Source organism: Macaca fascicularis, chromosome 17, assembly GCF_037993035.2.
Source record: "Macaca fascicularis isolate 582-1 chromosome 17, T2T-MFA8v1.1".
Lineage (NCBI taxonomy): Eukaryota > Metazoa > Chordata > Mammalia > Primates > Cercopithecidae > Macaca > Macaca fascicularis.
In genome coordinates this window covers 24,340,304-24,360,838 of record NC_088391.1, presented here as the reverse complement: position 1 = coordinate 24,360,838, position 20,535 = coordinate 24,340,304, and the positions used below count along the sequence as shown (strand labels likewise).

Here is a 20,535-nt window from a genome sequence, read left to right as displayed (position 1 = left end):
AGGCCTTGGAGACCTTGTACAAAGCAAATGTAAACTGGAAGGAGACTTTTTTTTTTTTTTTGGAGACAGAGTGTCACTGTCGCCCAGGCTAGAGTGCAGTGGCGCGATCTTGGCTCACTGCAACCTCCACCTCCCAGGTTCAAGCAATTCTCCTGCCTGGATTACAGGTGCGTGCCACCACACCTGGCTAATTTTTTGTATTTTCAGTAAAGACAGAATTTTACCATGTTGGTCAGGCTGGTCTCGAACTTTTGACCTTGTGATTCACCCGCCTCAGCCTCCCAAAGTGCTGAGATTACAGGCATGAGCCACCATGCCTGGCCAACTGGAAGGTTAATTTAAGCTTGAATATAAAATAATTATATTTACTTTTTCAAAAGATCCCTGTAGTTGCTGTGGAAAAAATGGATTGGAGGAGACCCGAATGAAAAACCAAGAGACCAGTTGAGACACTATTGTACTAATCCAAATGGAAAAGGATAGTGGTTTTGATTAGGAAAGTGGTAGTGAAGATAAAGGAAGCGGATCAATTTGAAACACATCAGAGATAGGTTTAGGAGGCAGAATTGACAAGGCTTTGTAATTCTTTGCTGTATAGCACAATAGGAACAGGACCATCTACCAAGTGATAACTCAGAATAAGAAAACAAAACTACACACACAGCATTGCTCCTTCTGGGAGATCAGACAAGACTCTGCATGTATTTTGCCTGATGGATGACAGGATTCCATTGAATTGCGTCTGTTCAGTGCCTTATGTCTGATGTGACATATGGCTGCTGCGGCCTGCAAGAAGCCTTCACTCTCAGTAAGTCACTTTAATTGCTCATTAGGTATTGCTGTGGGAATAAAGTGTTAAAGCATGAGAAAATTTAATTTATCATTACTGTAATGAAATCCAATTACAGTATGAAAATATGTAATTTACCAAAACATTTATATCATACTTTATACATTAAATAAAATTATAGTGTAGGAAACAGCACTGAAATACTTGATCAAAGTACCCAAATAAAAACCACAAATAAGAATAAGCCCTAAAATACCATATTAAACAGACAGATCCCCACTAGTGTTCAGATTTCAAAGCCAGAGAAGCCATGTGTGCTGAATATCAATGAGCAATTGTGTCCACATCCCACTAAGAGCAAATCTTGGGGCTTCCTTTTTGATGGATTTCCTCCCCAAATACATAAGCATCAGGGGAAGACAGTTTTCACATCCGGGGGTAGGTGAAAATATTAGATAAATATCAATGGGTGGAGTCAAGGAATGTTCAGTTTAAGGACCCTTTCCATAGGTTGAGCTCTTGCCATAGCTTTGTCAACATAATTCACTTCCCCGGTGTGTAAACAACTGAGCCAACATGGTGGCTCTGCTGCATATAAAGCTGTTGGGGACTAGGGTCCTTCCATCTCATAATTTTACCATCCCTGTGTGGTGTCCTTGTCTGCATAGGGGACCATAATGTCTGCATTTTTCAGCCAAGAGGAAAAGGGGAAGGGTAAAAAGAGTGTACATGACTTTGGCCTTTTTTTTTCTTTTCTTTTTTTCTGTTTTTTTTTTTTTTTTTTTTTTTTTTTTTAACAGTGTGTTTAGATTAGAAACCAAATAAGGTCCATACATTGTGGTTGGTTTTGATGTCTCTTAGTCCTCTCCTCTCCTTTCTCTTTGCCTTCCCTCTGTTCCCCTTCTCTCTCCTCCTCTCTCTGTTTCATACACCACTCTCTGTCATTGTTGTGGATGAATAATTAATTTACTTGTCCCATACAGTTTTTTGTTGTTGTTGTTGTTGTTGCTGTTTGAGACAGAGTCTCACTCTGTCACCAGGCTGGAGTGCAGTGGCACGATCTTGGCAACTTCCACCTCCCGGATTCAAGCAATTCTCCTGCCTCAGCCTCCCGAGTAGCTGGGACTACAGGCACGTGCCACCACACCCAGCTAATTTTTGTATTTTTAATAGAGACGGGGTTTCACCATGTTGGCCAGGATGCTCTCGATCCCTTGACCTCATGATCTGCCCGCCTCGGCCTCCCAAAGTGCTGGGATTACAGGCGTGAGCCACCACACCCGGCCCTCCCATACAGTTCTCTACATTCTAGAGTTTTCTGATTGCATCTCCAAGGTCTCACATATGACGTTACTTCTTCCCTTGTTTTTTTTTTTTTTGAGACAGAGTCTCACTCTGTCACCAGGCTGGAGTGCAGGGGCGTGATCTCAGCTCACTGCAACCTCCGCCTCCCAGGTTCAAGCACTTCTCCTGCCTCAGCCTCCTGAGAAGCTGGGACTGTAGGCACGCGCCACCGCATCCAGCTAATTTTTGTATTTTTAGTAGAGATGGAGTTTCACCATGTTGGCCAGGCTGGTCTCAAACTCCTGACCTCAGGTGGTCTGCCCGCCGTGGCCTCCCAACGTGCTGGAATTACAGGTGTGAGCCACCACGCACCACGCCTGGCCTTTTTTTTTGAAACAGAGTCTCTCACTCTGTCGCCCAGGCTGAAGTGCAGCAGTGCGATCTCAACTCACTGCAATCTTTGCCTCCTAGATTCAAGTGTTTCTCATGCCTCAGCCTCCCAAGTAGCTGGGACTACAGGTGCGCACCACAAGCCCAGCTAATTTTTGTATTTTTATCAGAGACTGGTGTTTTGCGATGTTGGCCAGACTGGTCTTGAACTCCTGACCTCAAGTAATCCATCCACCCACCTTGGCCTCCCAAAGTGCTGGGATTATAGGTGTGAGTCTCTGCACCTGGCCTTCCCTTAGTATTTTCTAAACATAGTAGTTAGATTTCAAGGTATGATCAGTCTCAGGTTGAATTTTGGTGGGGGGGAAGACTATTTAAGTGGTCTTGTGCACTTCTAGCATGAGATATATAATGTCTGATTTTCTTTCTTTCTATGATGTTAGCAGCCATTGACGAATATTGTCTAGACCCAGTAATTCACTAGGGATTGCAAAATTGTCATATTCTAATTCTGTCATTCCTTCTTTGTAGAAACTTCCTCATCATTTTCTCTATTAAATATAGCATTAAAAGTTGATTCCAGCACAGACCTGAGCAAAGGTAGTGTGAAGTTTTCATACTGTGAATGTGAAATAGTTGGTCAACAAGTACTTGGATTCAAAAATGCATCCTTTCTCATTTTGTGTTAAGGAGAAAAAAAGAAAAAAAAATGTACCCTGAGCAGTGTAAGAGTACCCCGACACATCAGCGCTCAATCCTCTACAATACTGATTTCCATGCTCACAATCCTCTTTATCAACCTCCACTCCAAAGCCATTGCCTTTTGAGACGGAGTCTCACTTTGTCACCCAGGCTGGAGTGCAGTGGTGCCATCTTGGCTCGCTGCAACCTCTGCCTCCCGGGTTCCAGTGATTCTCCTGCCTCAGCCTCTTGAGTAACTGGGATTACAGGCATGTGCTACCACACTCGGCTAATTCAAAGCCATTGTCTTTTTTGTTTTATTTTTTTCCACAACATCTTTTGATCACCCATCAAGAAAGTCCTTTATAGCCCATTAAAATGGAAGCCCCGAAATTCACAGTTGCAGTGAGCCGAGATTGCGCCACTGCACTCCAGCCTGGGCGAGTGCAGTGAGACTCTGTCTCAAAAAAAAAAAAAATCAGAATTTGCCCATTTCCTGAATCCAGACAGTATTATGTGAATCATATTTTAAAACTGATTATTGATCTTTTACAGTTCCTTCAGCTTTCAGAGACCTTGAGCAATAAATGCTATTTTGTGAAAGGGATGTTAATTGCTTCCCTGGGGTCAAACATCCTCTTTGTAAATCACAAATCCAATAGCCACAAAGAACCCAAACAAAAAAATTGACCATTAGTCTTATGAGAGTTATAATTGAGCCTTTTAAATTTAATTCTAAGGCAAAATTTTTTTCAGTTTTTTTTTTTCCTCTAGCATCTTTAACATGAAATAATTACTGTGACTCTTTAGACTTAGCTTATTCATTATTTTGGTTAATGCTATGAGGCTTCCTTCCAAGAATCTCTTCCCTCTGTGATGAAAACACCTCACTCTTCTATTTTTTTTTTTTTTTTTTTTTGCATAAAGCATGTGTCTCTGATGATTTTCCAATGTGTACACCTAACATCCCTGATTTTCTGTATTGGTTGTGGCAGTGGGATTGCCAAATGGCAGAGAGACAAATACTAGGATAAAAATTCCTCTCTGTATCCAGACAGATTTAATCAATATCTTCTTGTGTGAGGCGGCAGACTAGAGTAAATATGTTGCACCTGCTATAGTACTATTTGAATTTAGATGAACTCTATATTATTTTAATTCCTCCAAGCAAGAAAAATGAGGACAATAATACTTATGCTGAGAGACTGCTAGAACAAGCTGCTATTGGACCTGAGTTACTGCCTGTCTTCCTGGGCAACTCCTTCTACCGCCATTGGATATGACCATCAGGTGGTTTTAAAGTATGTCCCAATACATCTGACACTCCTTTCTTGAAAACGTGAAGCCTAGTACACTCCCTCATGATGTGGGCCAGACTCCTGATGATTCACTTCAAAGAAATAGAATGTGGTGAAAGTGATGTTACAGGATTTCCACAGCTAGGTCATAAGGATAGCTTGTGCTCGCTCGTGCGCTCTCTCTCTCTCTCTCAGGAGATGATCTTTTTCTGGCTATTGCACTCCAGAGTGTCACAGTAGTTTTACTTTAGACTTTTTTTTTCCAGTGGGGCAACAAGTTGCAGATGGGGTGACTTTTATGGTTTGGGTTCTTTTGCAAGCAGGGAAAGTCTCCGTAATCTGAAGAGGAAAGGGTATTCTCTGTGGTTAGCTGGTTTCAGGGGGACGAACAGTTCTAAGCTTAACTAATCAACTGTAAACCAGAAAGTATTGAGATGAGTTTCAATCAATTTAGAAGTTTATTTTGCCAAGGTTAAGGACATGCCTATTGCACAGCCTCAGGAAGTCCTAACAACATGTGCCCAAAGTGATCAGGCTACAGCTTGGTTTTATACATTTTAGAGAGACATAGACATCAGTCAATATGAGACAGCCGCGTGGGAGGGGTCCCTGGCAAAACTCCAACCCGCATGGGCACTGGCGTGGAGCTACAGAAGTTCACACAGTTGGCAGTGGGGCGGAGCCTGGCCCCTCCTCTTCCTGTGTGAAACCTAGGATTCAGACTGCAAGGCGGGAAGCACACTAGAGTAACTCTGGCCTTGTGGAGAGTCCCTGTTCCCCCTTTTATTCCTTTTCACCCAATAATACCCTGTTTTACTCACCCTTCAAACCATCTACAAGCCTAAACTTTTGCGGCTGTGGGACAAGGAACCCCGTCTTTAGCTGAACCAAGGAAAGGTCCCGCAACAAATTGGTGTAAGATATACATTGGTTTGGTCTAGAAAGGTGGGATAACTAGAAGTGGGGGCTTCTGGGTCATAGGCGGACTCAATTTTCTGATTGGCAATTGGTTGAAAGAGTTATTATCTAAATAGCTGGAATCAGTAGAAAGGAATATCTGGGGCCAGGTGTGGTGGCTCATGCCTGTATTCCCAGCATTTTGGGAGGCTGAGGCAAGAAGATTGCTTCAGCCAGAAGTTCTAGACCAGCCTGGGCAACATAAGCAAGACCTCGTCTCTACAAACAAAAAAAATTATTAGCTACTTGGGAAGCTGAAGTGAGAGGATCACTTGAGCCCAGGAGGCTGAGGCCACCATGAGCCACGATCTTGCTGCTACCATCTCAAAAGAAAAAAGAAAAAGAAAAGAACAACAACAAAAAAGATAAGAGGTTATGGAGACCAAGATTTTCTCTTTTTTTGAGATGGAGTCTTGCTTTGTCACCCTGGCTGGAATACAGTGGCCCAATCTCAGTTCACTGCAACCTCCGCCTCCCAGGTTCAAGCAATTCTCCTGCCTCAGTCTCCTGAGTAGCTGGGCTGCTTGAGTGTCATATGGTGTTCAGAAGAATCACTCCTCCAGAATGAGTGAGGAGACATGGACAAACACAGACCCTTTCCTTTTTGCTTGAACCCACTGAACACATGCTCCAACATGGTCCTCCAACTTCCGGTTTTTTTGTCTCATGATAGTGTAAACCAAAAATAAAATTCTATGCACCTCAACCTACTGATGCCCACCCCCTGCCTTAGCCAAAGGCATTCCAAAGGAAATCTGAAAATTTTGTTCAGGTCATGATTGGAAGGGGGTTGTCTGACATCCCTCATTTTACTTTCCTCCCTTTGAAATTCAGGCACAGCCAGGCAGTTTAAACATTACAGTAGAAATCTCAAGATTGGAGAAACAGACTTTTGGTAGCAATAAGACACCAAATTCCAGCCTGACTTTGGTATAACATCACATGACAGATAGCAGGCCCTGAAAGAAATAAAAATATTTTACTCCAAAATGCATTTCTTTGACATGTTTTGAAATGACCCTGCAAAGCTGCCTCTTGTGGGGAAAATCTATATTTTGTTTAAAAAAAAAAAAAAAAAAAAAAGTCCCTGTTCCTTTCCAAGTCTTTTCCCTGATCTAGGAGAGAATTCACTAAGAGTTTGGCACCTTTTCAGGTCTGGTAAGAACTCTGAAGCTTGCTACAGGGAGGCTTAATCTGCATGATGAAACCTTGGTCCTTGGTCTAGGGCTGGATGAGGTGGCTCATGCCTGTAATCCCAGCACTTTGGGAGACTGAGGTGGGCGGATCATTTGAGGTCAGGAGTTTAAGACCAGCCTAGCCAAAATGGTGAAACCTCATCTCTAATAAAAATACGAAAATTAGCTGGGTGTGTTGGTGCGTGCCTGTAATCCCATGTACTTGGGTGACTGAGACATGAGAATCTCTTGAACCCAGGAGGCAGAGGTTGTAGTGAGCTAAGAACCTGCCACTGCACTCCAGCCTGGGCAACAAAGCAAGATTCTGTTTCAAAAAAAAAAAAAAAATTCTCCTTTTAACCATATCCCTTGGATAGAGGCAGGAGGCAGAGAAATTCTAGGCAGACAGGTGGGTCCCTGGCAAGACCCTACCTTTGAGCCAAAAAGCCTCAAACCTGCATCCAAAGTGAGAACGCCTATCCCCGTTTGCTGGCTCTCTTCCGGTGGGTTCTTTCTGAATAATGTCTTTTTACTGATCGAATGTTGCCTTTTCTGAAACTACCTATGGCCCACCCCATGCCTCTATCCTGTGCCTATAAAGACCCCAGACTCAGTCAGTGGAGGGAGAGAAGTGGCTTGACTGGAGGGAGGCAACTTGACTTCAGAGAGACAGATGGGCTTCAGAGGGGAGATGGCTTAATTTCAGAAAGACAGCTTGACCACAAGAAAGAGCTGGCTGGAGACAGCCGGATTTCATGGGAAGATTACGTGCCTGTCCTGTCCCCTCTCCAGTTCCCCTCTCTGCTGAGAGCCATTTCCCATTGCCTAATACAATTCTCCACCTTCACCATCCTTCAAGTGTCTGGGCTATCTCATTCATCTTGGATGCCAGACAAGAGCTCAGGAGCCACTGAAGGTGGGTACCCAAAAAAGGCTGTCACACTGGTCCTTTGGTCATACTGGCAGAGGGCAGCCACCCCACATGATGAGGCAAGGGGCTCACGGAGCTGATAACACACTGCTGTCCATAGACGGCAGAGCTAAAAGAGCACTGTAGCATGCCCTCTGGAGCTTCAGGGGTTGCGGGCACCCCAACCTGGGCACTGCTCCCGGGCCTGTACGCAGCCTGCTCCTGGCAGCACCCAGAGCAGCCATCCAGATCCCGCACTTGCTCACTCATGTGCTCCCTCCTGCAAGGGGTTGAGCGTGGCAGGCTGAGTAAATGGGGTACCCCCATCACAAGTCTGACAAAGGGGTTGAGAAAAATCCTGCATCACTTTGGCAACTGGATAAGTCAGTTCATTTAGTTTACAATCTCCACATACTCATTTGTGATGCAACAAGGGCTGATTGTAACATAATCCAGTTTTAAAATCTCAAGTTTAATGAGTAAAACAAAATATACAACTGGTAAAGCCAGTTGTATTTTTTTAAAACATGGGAATACTTATAAGAAGTTTGAGCTAGGGACGGTGGTTCATGCTGGTAATTCCAGCACTTTGGGAGGCCGAGGCGGGTGGATCATTTGAGGTCAGGAGTTCAACACCGGCCTGGTCAATGTGGTGAAACTCCATCCCTACTAAAAATATAAAAATTAGCTGGGCATGGTGGCACATGCCTGTAGTCCCAGCTGCTTGGGAGGCTGAGGCAGAAGAATCACTTGAACCTGGGAGATGGAGGTTTCAGTGAACTGAGAGAGCACCATTGCACTCTAGCCTGAGCAACAAAGTGAGACTCCACCTCAAAAAATTAAATAAATAAAAATAAATAAAAATAATAATAAAAAGAAGTTTGAAATGTGTGATTAGAACCTTGCCATTCAAAGTGTGGTGCCTGTGGCTGAGCATGGTGGCTCGCATCTGTAATCTGAGAACTTTGGAAGGCTGAGGCAGGAGGATCACTTGAGCCCAGGGGTTCAACACCAGCCTTGGCAACAGGGCTAGAGCCTGTCTCTACAAAAAATTAAAAAATTAGCCAGGCATAGTGGCACATACCTGTGGTCCCAGCTTCTTGGGAGGCTGAGGTGGGAGGATTCTTGAGCCTAGGAAATCAAGGCTGTAGTGAGCCATGATGGCATCACTGCACCCCAGCCTGGACAATAGAGCAAGACCGTGTCTCAAAAACAAACAAACAAACCCCAAAACAAAGTGTAGTCCCAAGACTAACGGTATTAAATTATCTCAGCGTTTTATTAGAAATGTAGAATTTAGAGGCCCATCTCCAACCTACTGAAGCAGAATCTACATTTTAACAATATCCCCACGTGATTGTTGTGCATGTGAAAGTCTGAGAAGCCTGATTTGGAATTCTGGCTCCCCCAATTTCCTGTGAAACTGTAGGCACATCATTCATCATTGTGACTCCAGATTTCCCGTCTGTAAAACGGGCAAGAGTGCTGCTTCACTCATGTACGCATTCGGTAATTACTGACTGAATATTCATTGCTCTGGGGATAGAAGAGTGAACAAGACAAATAATTTTTCAGTCCTCTTCCAGCTGTAAAGTTGTACAGCTCTTTAATCTGATTCCTTGATAGAATTATTTTTCCCTAGCCTTTCACTCCCTGCCCCACCTCCCGATCTCATGAGAGTACTTACAGCATCACGCAATTTTGCATAAGAAGACAGGTGCCAGAGAAAATGGGAGAAAACAACTCCCTCGAGATCAGAAACCCACTTAAAATTGGAGTAAGAGAATGAACACATACATTAAACGCCCACCGCTGCTGCCAGCTTGCTACAAATTCCTTCCATAAGGAGTCTGAGGTTCCCTGACTTGACTTTCAAAATTGCTCCACAAATCACGGGAAATTTCACAGTATTTTACAAACAGCGTGATTCTGACAGCATGTCAGGCATCTACCGCTGTGTCTTCCTAGTTATATCTCTAACAACAAACCCATAGGGCATGCTAGAAAAAGTGGCAGAGGAGGGTCAGCTATAATTATAAAGCCCAAACTTGCTGATGTTTGCTACCAGCCAAGGGGCTTAAAACCTGTTTAAGTTCCATTAATAGGCGATTAGGCAGAACAAAAGAAAATGGGGAGGAGAATAAAAAGAAAATGGCCAGCCTGGCCAACATGGTGAAACCCCGTCTCTACTGAAAATACAAAAATTAGCTGGGTGTGGTGGCGCATGCCTGTAGTCCCAGTTACTCAGGAGGCTGAGGCAGAAGAATCGCTTGAACCCAGGGGGCGGAGGTTGCAGTGAGCCAAGTTTTCGCCACTGCACTCCAGCCTGGGTGACAGAGCTAGACTCCATCTCAAAAAAAAAAAAAAAAAAGAAAGAAAAAGAAAATGGAAGATAAAGCAAAAAGAAAGAAAGAACCGCAATACCATCAGGACTAAGCTCCATTCCTATTCAGTGTCACCAGGTACCTTGGGCCTTTGGTCTGTTGCCTTCATTTAGCAGCACTAGCTCTTTATAGCTCGTTTAGAGCTGTAAAGGAAAAGCCACAGCTATCATTTTAAAATGTCACTCCTTTTCCTTCAGAGGTTAGATGTTTGAAGTGACTCTTTTCAAAAGCTTAAGGAAAAATTGATTTGTAAGACAAGACACTTGATTTTACAAAATTGCTCCTTTGTTGGCCCTTGAAAATAGTGTGACTCTTCTTTATGCATATGAGAAACAGGGCGCTATTCTGCCAGTAACATCTCTAGTCTTCGATATTTGCAGAAACGGGATGAAGCAACATGGTTCAGAGTATTTGTTGGTAGAGAAATTTTGTTAATTAATTATACCACTGTATATCTGTACTTTTAAGTCTTAATGAGTGCCCGACACATATTAATGTCAAAAATATATCAATAAATATTTGTTAAATCAATAAATAAGTGTTCTGAAAGGCGACAGAAAATATAATTCAGACCCGCAACTGTCAAGGACTCAGCAGTTAGTTATATGACCCGTCACCACCTGCTTCTTCAGCAAGGCTGTTTTAATGAGAAAAAAAAAAAAAAAAAGCCATTGATTTATATCCTTTAGTTCCAGGTTGACCCCAGGACTGCTCAGTATTATGGTCTTTTAGGAGGCAAGCTCATTAAAAAGCAATGTGGGGTGAGGCAAACACATCACAGTCAAATGGCTATGTGACTGTAAAATCCCCCTGAACCAAACATTCACCTAATGAGCTCAGTTTGTGAGTTTTGAATTATAATGAAGAACAGGCAGCATCTGAAGCCCTAAAAAGCATGTGTGTGTGTGTGTGTGTGTGTGTGTGTATGTGTGTGTGCGTGTGTGTCCATGTATGTAAGCAATGGCTTCTGAAGCACACTTTACAAAAGTATGTGCTTTGAAGAAGTCAGCTGAAGGTTTTATGTTCACTGCATGCTCATTAGTAACTGGTCTCATTTCTGCTGTTTACTTCTTTTTTTTTTTTTTTTAAAGAAATCATAAGGATGCAATTAAAATCCCAGTGACTGGTGGTTTCTGCTAGAGAGATAAACAGTACCTGACCCCATGTGATCTCTTGCATGAATAGATCAGGATTTCATCTTCTAGCAACTTGATTTTGGATGGTTGCTAAGGAGACTATTGGCATCTCTGTGTCCTAGGTGCCCCATTGCTTGGAGAGAATTACAGCAGCTTTTGCCTGTTATTTTCCCAGAGAGAAAACCTGAAAACTCATTAGGGCAGTCAACATTTTAAGATTTTGTTGGTCTCTTTAATGTTTTGAGTGTTTCTGGCCTTGGAGCGTAACTGGTGAACATGTTGGCATCTAAATGTGTATGCTTTCAGAAATGACAGTGCAGCTTTGTTATAGAAAAGAGGCGTAAGTAGTCAGCGTCTTCGTATCAAATTCTATGGCCCAGCTCGTGGCACAGGCCTGTATTTGTTTCTTTGTTTTGTTTTGTCAGAGTCAGGAGATCAAGATTAAATCCCAGCGTTTTTTTTTTGAGACAGTCTTACTCTGTTGCCCAGGCTGGAATGTGATGGGGCAATCTCAGCTCACTGCAACCTCCACCTCCTGGGTTCAAGCGATTCTCTTGCCTCAGCCTCGTGAGTAGCTGGGATTACAGGCACGCACCACCACACCCAGCTAATTTTTGGTAGAGATGGGGTTTCACCATGTTGGCCAGACTGGTCTTGAACTCCTGGCTCAAGTGATCCACTCATCTCAGCCTACCAAAGAGCTGAGATTGCAGGTGTGAGCCACTGCACAGGGCCCCAGCTTTTTTTCTAACAAGCTATATGGCCCTGGGCAAATGTCCTCCTGACACTCAGTTTTCTTATCCTAAGAGCAGAAAAATAGTTAATGCCTCACAGTGCTCTTTGTGAGGATTAAAGATAAGAGTGAGAACATGTCAAAAGCTACTCATAAATTACAACAGCTGTCAGTTACTGTCCTAAATGTGGTTCCCCTAGGGCACAGACTTTCAGGAATTTACCCTCCAGCATATTTATTAGGGAGTCCTAGGATCAGTGCTCCTGGAAGGAATAAGATGGAAGTGGGATAAGTAGAGGGAGAAGCCGAACGGTGAATCAATGCAGGCCCAACAACAGACTCAGCTAACCCTACTGGTGAGCTCTGACAATAGAATGGTCCTTCAGCATTTTCTTGAATAGAACAAACCTTTTTTTCTCCCTGCATATGTTGAAGCCCTAATCCCCACTGTAATAGTATTTGAAGATGTGGTCTTTGGGAGGTAATTAGGTTTAGATGAGGTCGTGACGGTGGAACCTCCATGATAGGATTGGTGTCCTTATAGAAGAGGAAGAGACAAGAGCGCTCTCTATTTCCACCATGTGAAGTCACAGTGAGAAGGCAGCTGTTCGCACACCAGGAAGAGAGCCCTTCACCAGGACCCCAACCATCCTGGCACCCTGATCTTGGACTTGCAATTTGTTAAAAACCTGTTGCCAAGCCAGTGCACACCTGTGCAGATTATCTCCAACACCTGTCCTGCCAGCTTAACTTTGTCCCTTCCCTTGCTTTTTGGAGGTAGAAATTATTTTCCAGAAAAATCAAAAGGGGAGAGGCTCTGAATCAGGGGCTACAGGGCTCTTCAGGGGGCAGGAGTAAAGATCCAGACTGAAAGGAAGGCGTTTGCATGTGAAGCAGTGGCACGCTAGGGAGATTGCCCAGCTCCTCGCATGCCAGCAGCCACATATAACATCCAGGCAGGAGCCCCGAGGTTCCCTTCCCGAAAACAGGGAACATCCCCAGAGAACAGACTTCCTGATACGGGTTGCACTGTCATTTTCATAAGTCTTAAGAGTTGATGAAAAAGAAAAGTTGTCATTTTAGTGAAACAACTTGACTAAGATTTTAGCAAACCAAATCAGGTCCCAGTTGCAAAATAGGCTGTTTAGGATGTGCTGAAGAGAAGGTGTTCAGGACAAATACTTTGAGGAAAAAAGACTAGAGTTGAAGAAATTATACCCTTTCTGTTTGGTTAGGGCCAATCATTGTAAATTTCCTGATGTAACAGCCTATAATAAGGGACCTAACTGATTGGGTGATAGATTAGAGAATAACCCTGCAAGGGCCTCTCAGGCACCCTGTCCTCAGTCCTGAGATGTCAGTGGTCTGAGTAGTTTGTAAATAGAGGAATGCTAATTGTTTAAATGTTAATAAATTCAGGATTAGACAAAGTACAAGTAGCAGTGAATATTCCTTTCTAAAAGGAAGATCCCCAGACAGTCCAGCAAAGTAAGACTTTGAATAAATTTGTACACACAGAGTACCCAATCAACTTTTTTTTTTTTTTTGAAACAGAGTCTCGCTATGTCACCCAGGCTGGAGTGCAGTGGCACAATCTCAGCCTACTGCAACCTCCACCTCCCAGGTTCAAGTGATTCTCCCACCTCAGCCTCCCGAGTAGCTGCGACTACAGGCGCATGCCCTTGCACCTGGCTAATTTTTGCATTTTTAGTAGAGACCGGGGTCTCACTATATTAGCCAGGCTGGTCTTGAACTCCTGGCCTCAGGTGATCTGCCCACCTCGGCCTCCCAAAGTGCTAAGATTACAGGCATAAGCCACCGTGCCTGGCCCCAATCAACTTTTTTTTTTTACAGCTTCACTGAGGTATAAGTAATGTACAATAAGTTGTACACATTTACATTGTATAATTTAACTAGTTTTTGCATATTTAAATACTTGTAAAACCAGCTATCAAGATAATGAACGTTTTGGCTTAGGCTCAAATGATTCCCCTTGCTCCTTTGTGATCCAGTACTTCCTCCCTAACACCCCACCCCACGGCCCAGACAAAATTGGCCTGCTTCTGTCCCTATACATTAATTGTATTTTCTAGGATTTCACATGAATGGAATCACACAGTGTGTACTCTTTTTGTCTTGCTTCTTTTAACTACTATAATTATTTTGAGATTCATCCATGTTGTTGCATATACAATTCATTCTTTTTTTTTTTTTTTTTTTTGAGGAGTCAGTATCTCCCTCTGTTGCCAAGGCTGGAGTGCAGTGGTGCAATCACGGCTCACTGCAGCCCAGACCTCTCTGGGCTCAGGTGATCCTCCTTCCTCCTCAGCCTCCCAAGTAACTAATTTTTTTTTTCTTTTTTGTAGAGATGGGTTTCATCATGTTGCCCATGGTCTGGAACTCCTGGGGTGGAATTCCTGGGCTCAAGCTGTCTGCCTGCCTTGGCCTCCCAAAGTCTGGGATTACAGATAAAAGCTGCCGCAGTTGGCCCATTCTTTTCTGTTGCTGGGTAGTGTTCCATTATATGGATGTACCACAATTTGTTTAACCATTCACCAGTTGATGGACACTTGGGATATTAGATATAAAGTGCTAATAACATTTATGTACAAGTCTTTGGGTGAACATATGCATTCATTTCTCTTGAATACTTTAGGATTGGAATGGCTGTGTCATAGGGTATGTATATGTATAACTTTTAAGAAACTGTCAAGCTGTTTTCCAAAGTGGTCATTTCATTTTACATTCCTACCAACATAGTAAAAGAGTTTCAATTGCTCTATAGCCTTGCAACACTTAGTATAATCAGTCTGTTTCCTGCAAATTATTCTAGTGGGTGTTTAATTCTATTTCATTGTGGTTTTAATTTGCATTTTCCTAATGACTAATGATGTTGAACATTTTGTGTGTGTGTACTTATTTGCCATCCATATATCTCTTGTGAAGTGCTTGTTCAAATATTTTGCCAATTTTTTATTGGATTGTTTGTCTTGCATTAATGAGCTGTAAGAGTTCCTGGTATATTTTAGTTACAAATCCTTCATCAAGTATGTGTTTTGTGACTATTATCTCTCAGTCTGTAGTTTTCGTTTTCCTTTTCTTTCTTTCTTTCTTTCTTTCTTTCTTTCTTTCTTTCTTTCTTTCTTTCTTTCTTTCTTTCTTTCTTTCTTTCTTTCTTTCTTTCTTTCTTTCTTTCTTTCTTTCTTTCTTTTGAGAGAGTCTTGCTCTGTTGCCTAGGCTGGAGTGCAATGGTGTGATCTTGGCTCACTGCAACCTCTGCCTCCCGGGTTCAAGCAATTCTCCTGCCTTAGCCTCCTGGGCACCTGCCACCATGCCTGGCTAATTTTTTTTGTATTTTTAGTAGAGATGGAGTTTCACCATGTTGGCCAGGCTGGTCTTGAACTCCTGACCTCGTGATCTGCCCACTTCAGCCTCCCAAGGGATTACAGGCTTAAGCCACTGCGCCTGGCCTTGCATTTTCATTTTCTTAACAGTGTCTTTTGAAGAGCAAGTTTTAAATTTTCATAAAGTCCAATTTATCAAAACTTTATCTTATAATCCATGCTTTGTCTCTTCTTCAAGAAATATTTGCCTACACTGTATCATTAAAATTTTCTGGCAGGGTGTGGTGTCTCACACCTGTAATCCCAGCACTTAGTGAGGCAAAGGAAGGAGGATTGCTTGAGCCTAGGAGTTCGAGACCAGCCTGGAAACACAGGAAGACCTCCTCCAACTAAAATATAATTTAAAAATTAGCCGGTTGTGGCTAATTACATTGTTACTTGGTAGGCTAAGGTGGGAGCATTGCTTGAGCCTGGGAGGTCAAGGCTGCGGTGAGCTGTGATCATGCCACTGCATTTCAGCCTGGGTGACAGACTGAGACCATGTCTCAAGAAAAAAAAAAAAGTTTAAAAATGTTTTTCTTATGTGTGTGTGTTTTTTTTTTTTTTGAGCTTTATAGTTTTAACCCCTACATTAGGTACATGATTAAATTTTCTCAATTTTTTTTCCTTTGAGACAGAGTCTTGCTCTGTCACCCAGGCTGGAGTGCAATGGTGCGATCTGCGCTCACTGCAATCTCCCCCTTCCAGGTTCAAGTGATTCTCCTGCCTCAGCCTCCTGAGTAGCTGGGATCACAGGTGTGTGCCACCACGCCTGGCTAATTTTTGCATGTGTGTGTGTTTTTAGTAGAGACAGTGTTTTACTATGTGGGCCAGGCTGGTCTCAAACTCCTGACCTCAGGTGATCCACCCACCTTGGCCTCCCAGAGTGCTGGGATTACAGGTGTGAGCTGCCATGCCCAGCCAAATTTTGTCAATTTTTAATTATGGTGTTAGGTAAGGGTAAAGGTTCATTGTTTTTTGTTTGTTGAGTTGGTTGGTTTTTTGCATATGGCAAGTCTTTTGTTTCAGCATCATTAATTGAAAAGATTGTCTATTCTGCTATTGAATTGTCTTGATACTTTTATCAAAAATAAATTAACCAGGTTGGATATGGTGGCTCACACCTGTAATCCCAGCACTTTGGGAGACTTAGGTGGGAGGATCACTTCAGTCCAATCAAGACCAGCCTAAATAACACAGTGAGACCTTGATTCTACAAAATATCAAAGAGCTAGGCATGGTGGCACACACCTGTGGTCCAAGCTACCTTCTAGGGAGGCTGAGGGGGGAGGATCACTTGAGCTTAGGAGATCCAAGCTACAGTGAGATGTGATCATGTCACTCTACTCCAGCTTGACTGGGCAACAGAGCAAAACCATGTCTTAAAAGAAAAAAAAAAAAAAAAGGCTGGCTGAGGTGACTCACGTAGGTAATCCCAGCACTTTGAAAGGCTGAGGCGGGAGGATCACTTGAGCTCAGGAGCTCGAGACCAGCTTGGGCAACAACCCTGTCTCTACAAAAAATACAAAACTTAGATGCCTGTAGTCCCAGCTACTCAAGAGGTTGAGGTGGGAGGATCATTTGAGACAGGGGCTGCAGTGAGCTGTGATCATGCCACTGCACTCCAGCCTGGGTGCTAGAGCGAGACCCTGTCTCCAAAAAAATAAAAATAAAAAGTAACAGGATCTCTATGCTGTCCATGCTGGTTTTGAACTCCTGGGGTTGAGCGATCCTCCCACCTCAGCCTCCAAAGTAGCTCAGACTACAGATGTGCACCACCGCACCTGGTAAGGCTTGTCACTTGGGAGGTATTCATTCTCAAATGCATGCTCAGCACCTCAGGATTTCCCAGAGTCTACCTCCCCAGTGGCTGGGTGTGTGACCATCTATCATTCCTCTGTCTTCTCACTGTCTTTTTTGTTCGTTTGTTTTTTGTTATTTGTATTTTTGAGACAAAGTCTTGCTCTGTTGCTCAGGCTGGAGGCAATGGCACAATCTTGACTCACTATGGCCTCTGCCTCCCAGGTTCAAGTGATGCTCATGCTTCAGCCTCCCGAGTAGCTGGGATTATAGGCATGCACCACCACGCCCAGCTAATTTTTGTGTTTTTAGAGATATGGGGTTTCACCATGTTGTCCAGGCTGGTCTCGAACTCCTGACCTCAAGTGATCCACCTGCCTCAGCCTCCCAAGTGCTGGAATTACAGGCATGAGCCACCGCCCCAAGCCTTTTTTTCCCCTGAGACATGGTCTGGCTCTGTCGCCCAGGCCGGAGTGCCGTGGCACAATCATAGCTCACTACAGCCTGGAACTCACTACACGCGATTTTCCTGCCTCAGCCTTCCGAGTAGCTGGGATTACAGGCGTGGGCCACTGCCTCACCCTTCTCATGGTCTTTATTCCTGCGTTCTCATGTTCTTCTCCTATGATGAGCTGAGGCATAATGGGAGGCAAATGTGTTTCTTTTACAATTTACATAATTTTTTTGTTTTTAATTAAGTTTAGGGCATGGGTTTATCTTTTAAAGTTCTAATAGAGATTTCTTTTTATTTTTGTGAGGCCAAATTTTAATTTTAAAGTACAATATCAACTCTATCACTTCAGAATTTTTTACAAGCAAGAAACCTTCCAAAGTCACATGGAGCACGACAATCATTTATAATCCATGCGTAATAAAGAACAGAAAAAGCATAAAGAAGAGAAGAAAGTGGTGGAAAAAATGAAGTATTCAAAACACATTTTATCCTTACAAGTCCAATGAAGTATACTGTTCATTGAAAAAAATTTCTATTTCCAAAGTTTAAGGACAGTGTTTTCTCAAGCAATTGTGTGAGGTTGCATGTGCATACTAAAACATTAGAAACAGAAGAGCAAAAATCCCCACGACTGTCTCAAGTCGGCTTCTGAAAGTGTGCAGAAGCATTTTCAAGTGGTTCACAGAGCTTCTATTTGCAGGATCGTTTCAATGAAATTGCATTATCACAATCTGCTTATCTCCAAGGCCAGGAGTGGAAAGTAAGTCCTTACTTTAGTCAATTCTGATTAGAGTAGAAGTAAACTTCATACTGCAATGGTAACATCTCCATCAGCCAAAGACTCTATTGGCTGTGCTAGGAAAAAAGTCTCACTACTCTTCCAACTTCATAGGAAATTGACCATTTAATAACATTCATGTGCAGTGTGGTGATGACAGACGCAATCCAGGGGCTAACAACGTTGTTCTTTACTATATCAACTTTTAACATAGACCACCAAAATCTATCATAATAAATTTGTAACAATTATTGAGACATTTTGATAAAATGCCAGCTTTATTCCTATATTTCAGAAATTCACTCTATGTTAGTAATACTTAGTCTTGATCTTGCTTTTGTCAAATAATTGATTTTAGCCAAGCACGATGTCTCAAACCTGAAATCCCAACACTTTGGGAGGCCCAGGCAGGTGGATCACTTGAGATCAGGAGTTCAAAATCAACCTGACCAATATGGTGGAACCCCAACTCTACTAAAAATATACAAAAATTAGCTGGGTGTGGTACCGGGCACCTGCGGTCCCAGCTACTTGGAAGGCTGAAGCAGGAGGATCGCTTGAACCTGGGAGGTAGAGGTTGTAGTGAGCTGAGATCGCACCACTGCACTCCAGCCTGGGTGACAGAGCAAGACTCTGTTTCAAAAAAAAAAAAAAAAAGGAAAAGAAAAAAGAATTGATTTTAACATTAACACTTGGCCACTAATCTTTCAGCCAATATCTGTACCTATTAACTCTATTAGTAACATATTTTTTATGTTTTAACATGAGTTTTCCTCTTTCCACCCCCACTCCCCTTTCCCTTACCATTTTGTATGTGTTGGTTTGGTTAATTTTCAATTTAGTCCACAGGTTACAGTATATCAAGATGAAATTTGACTAATCTAGAGTAATTAAAAGTCTCCCAGAGGACTCCCAGGAAGTCCTGTGACTCTGGGCTTCCGATTTTAAAGAGGAGAGACCTTTTGATTATACACAAGATAGTTGCTTTATGCAAAGCAGGTGTTTTGCTGTACAGAAATTTAAGTATATGGCTGGGCGCGGTGGCTTACGCCTGTAATCCCAGCACTTTGGGAGCTGGGAAAAATTTTTTTCTTTTTCTTTTGAGATGGAGTCTCACTCTGTTGCCTAGGCTGGAGTGCAGTGGTACAACCTTGGTTCACTGCAACCTCCACGTCCCAGGTTCAGTGATTCTCCTGCCTCAGCCTCCCGAGTAGCTGGGATTACAGGCATGTGCCACCATGCCCAACTTCTGTTTTTAGTAGAGATGGAGTTTTAGCATGTTGGCCGGGCTGGTCTCAAACTCCTGACTTCAGGTGATTCACCCGCCTCGGCCTCCCAAAGTTGCTGGGATTACAGGCATGAGCCACCATGCCCGAACAAAAAAAGAAATTTAAATATAGGAAGAAGCCTCATAGATTGAGTAGCTACAGTTGTGAACTCTTGTAGATACCGACTGTCTCCATGTCCATTACAACCACCTGCTGTCATGGCTTTCTGCATGGCAAAGCCTGGAAAACTAAAAACGACATTCCCAGGATCCTCTGCAGCTAGGGGATAGAAGTATTTTAGGCTTCCCTGATTAGATAAACTCACATGAAGTTTTAATTTGCAATGAAAATTCTGGAGAGAGAGGCAGGCTATGAATCATCTCTTGGCTGGCATGGATGATGGCAAAGACGGCATAGTCAGACAGCAGCTGTGGTTGTGGTTTCCATAGTCCTTAATTTCCTAGTTGTGGCAGGGGTAGCAGCTCTCTTGGCAGGCTAGTTTTTTTAATTGGTGTGATTTTGTTCTGTGAGTCCAGGTTTTTCCCCTTGTAAAAGTTCTGTGAGCTCTTCAGTCCCCTCAATCAATGCCTTTATACTTAAATTGATGAGAGAGGATTCTCTTTTCAACTGTTTGTGACTTGACCAATTCAACGTGCCTTGTAACATGCCAAGCCCTTTCGCTACATTAATTTAGTAACCACAAGACCAAGATATAATTACTATTATTTCTTTCTTCTTCTTCTTTTTCTTTCTTTCTTTTTTTTTTTTTTTTGAGATAGAGTTTTGCTCTTATTGCCCAGGCTGGAGTGCAATGGCGCAATCTCCGGCTCACCGCAACCTCCGCCTCCCAGGTTCAAGTGATTCTCCTGCCTCAGCCTCCCAAGTAGCTGAGATTACAGGCGTATGCCACCACACCCAGCTAATTTTGTATTTTTAGTAGAGATGGGGTTTCTCCATGTTGGTCAGGGTGGTCTCAAACTCCCAACCTCAGATGATCCGCCTGCCTTGATCTCCCAAAGTGCTGGGATTAGAGGCATGAGACACCACGCCCGGCCATTTATTTCTTTTTTTTAAAAAAAGAAAGAAAGAAAGAAAGAAAACAAAGTCTTGCTCT

The 20,535-nt window shown here is 43.0% G+C and overlaps 1 long non-coding RNA gene across 1 annotated transcript; it reads right to left on the bottom strand.

Annotated features, from left to right (window-relative positions):
* Positions 1–1,279: 1,279 nt before the first annotated feature.
* Positions 1,280–7,745, bottom strand: LOC135968001 (uncharacterized). Its single transcript, XR_010582416.1, has 3 exons — positions 7,595–7,745; positions 6,783–6,880; positions 1,280–3,083 (listed from the first exon to the last, which is right to left on the bottom strand). It is a non-coding gene; the product is annotated as an uncharacterized lncRNA (long non-coding RNA).
* Between the last annotated feature and the right edge of the window lie 12,790 nt (positions 7,746–20,535).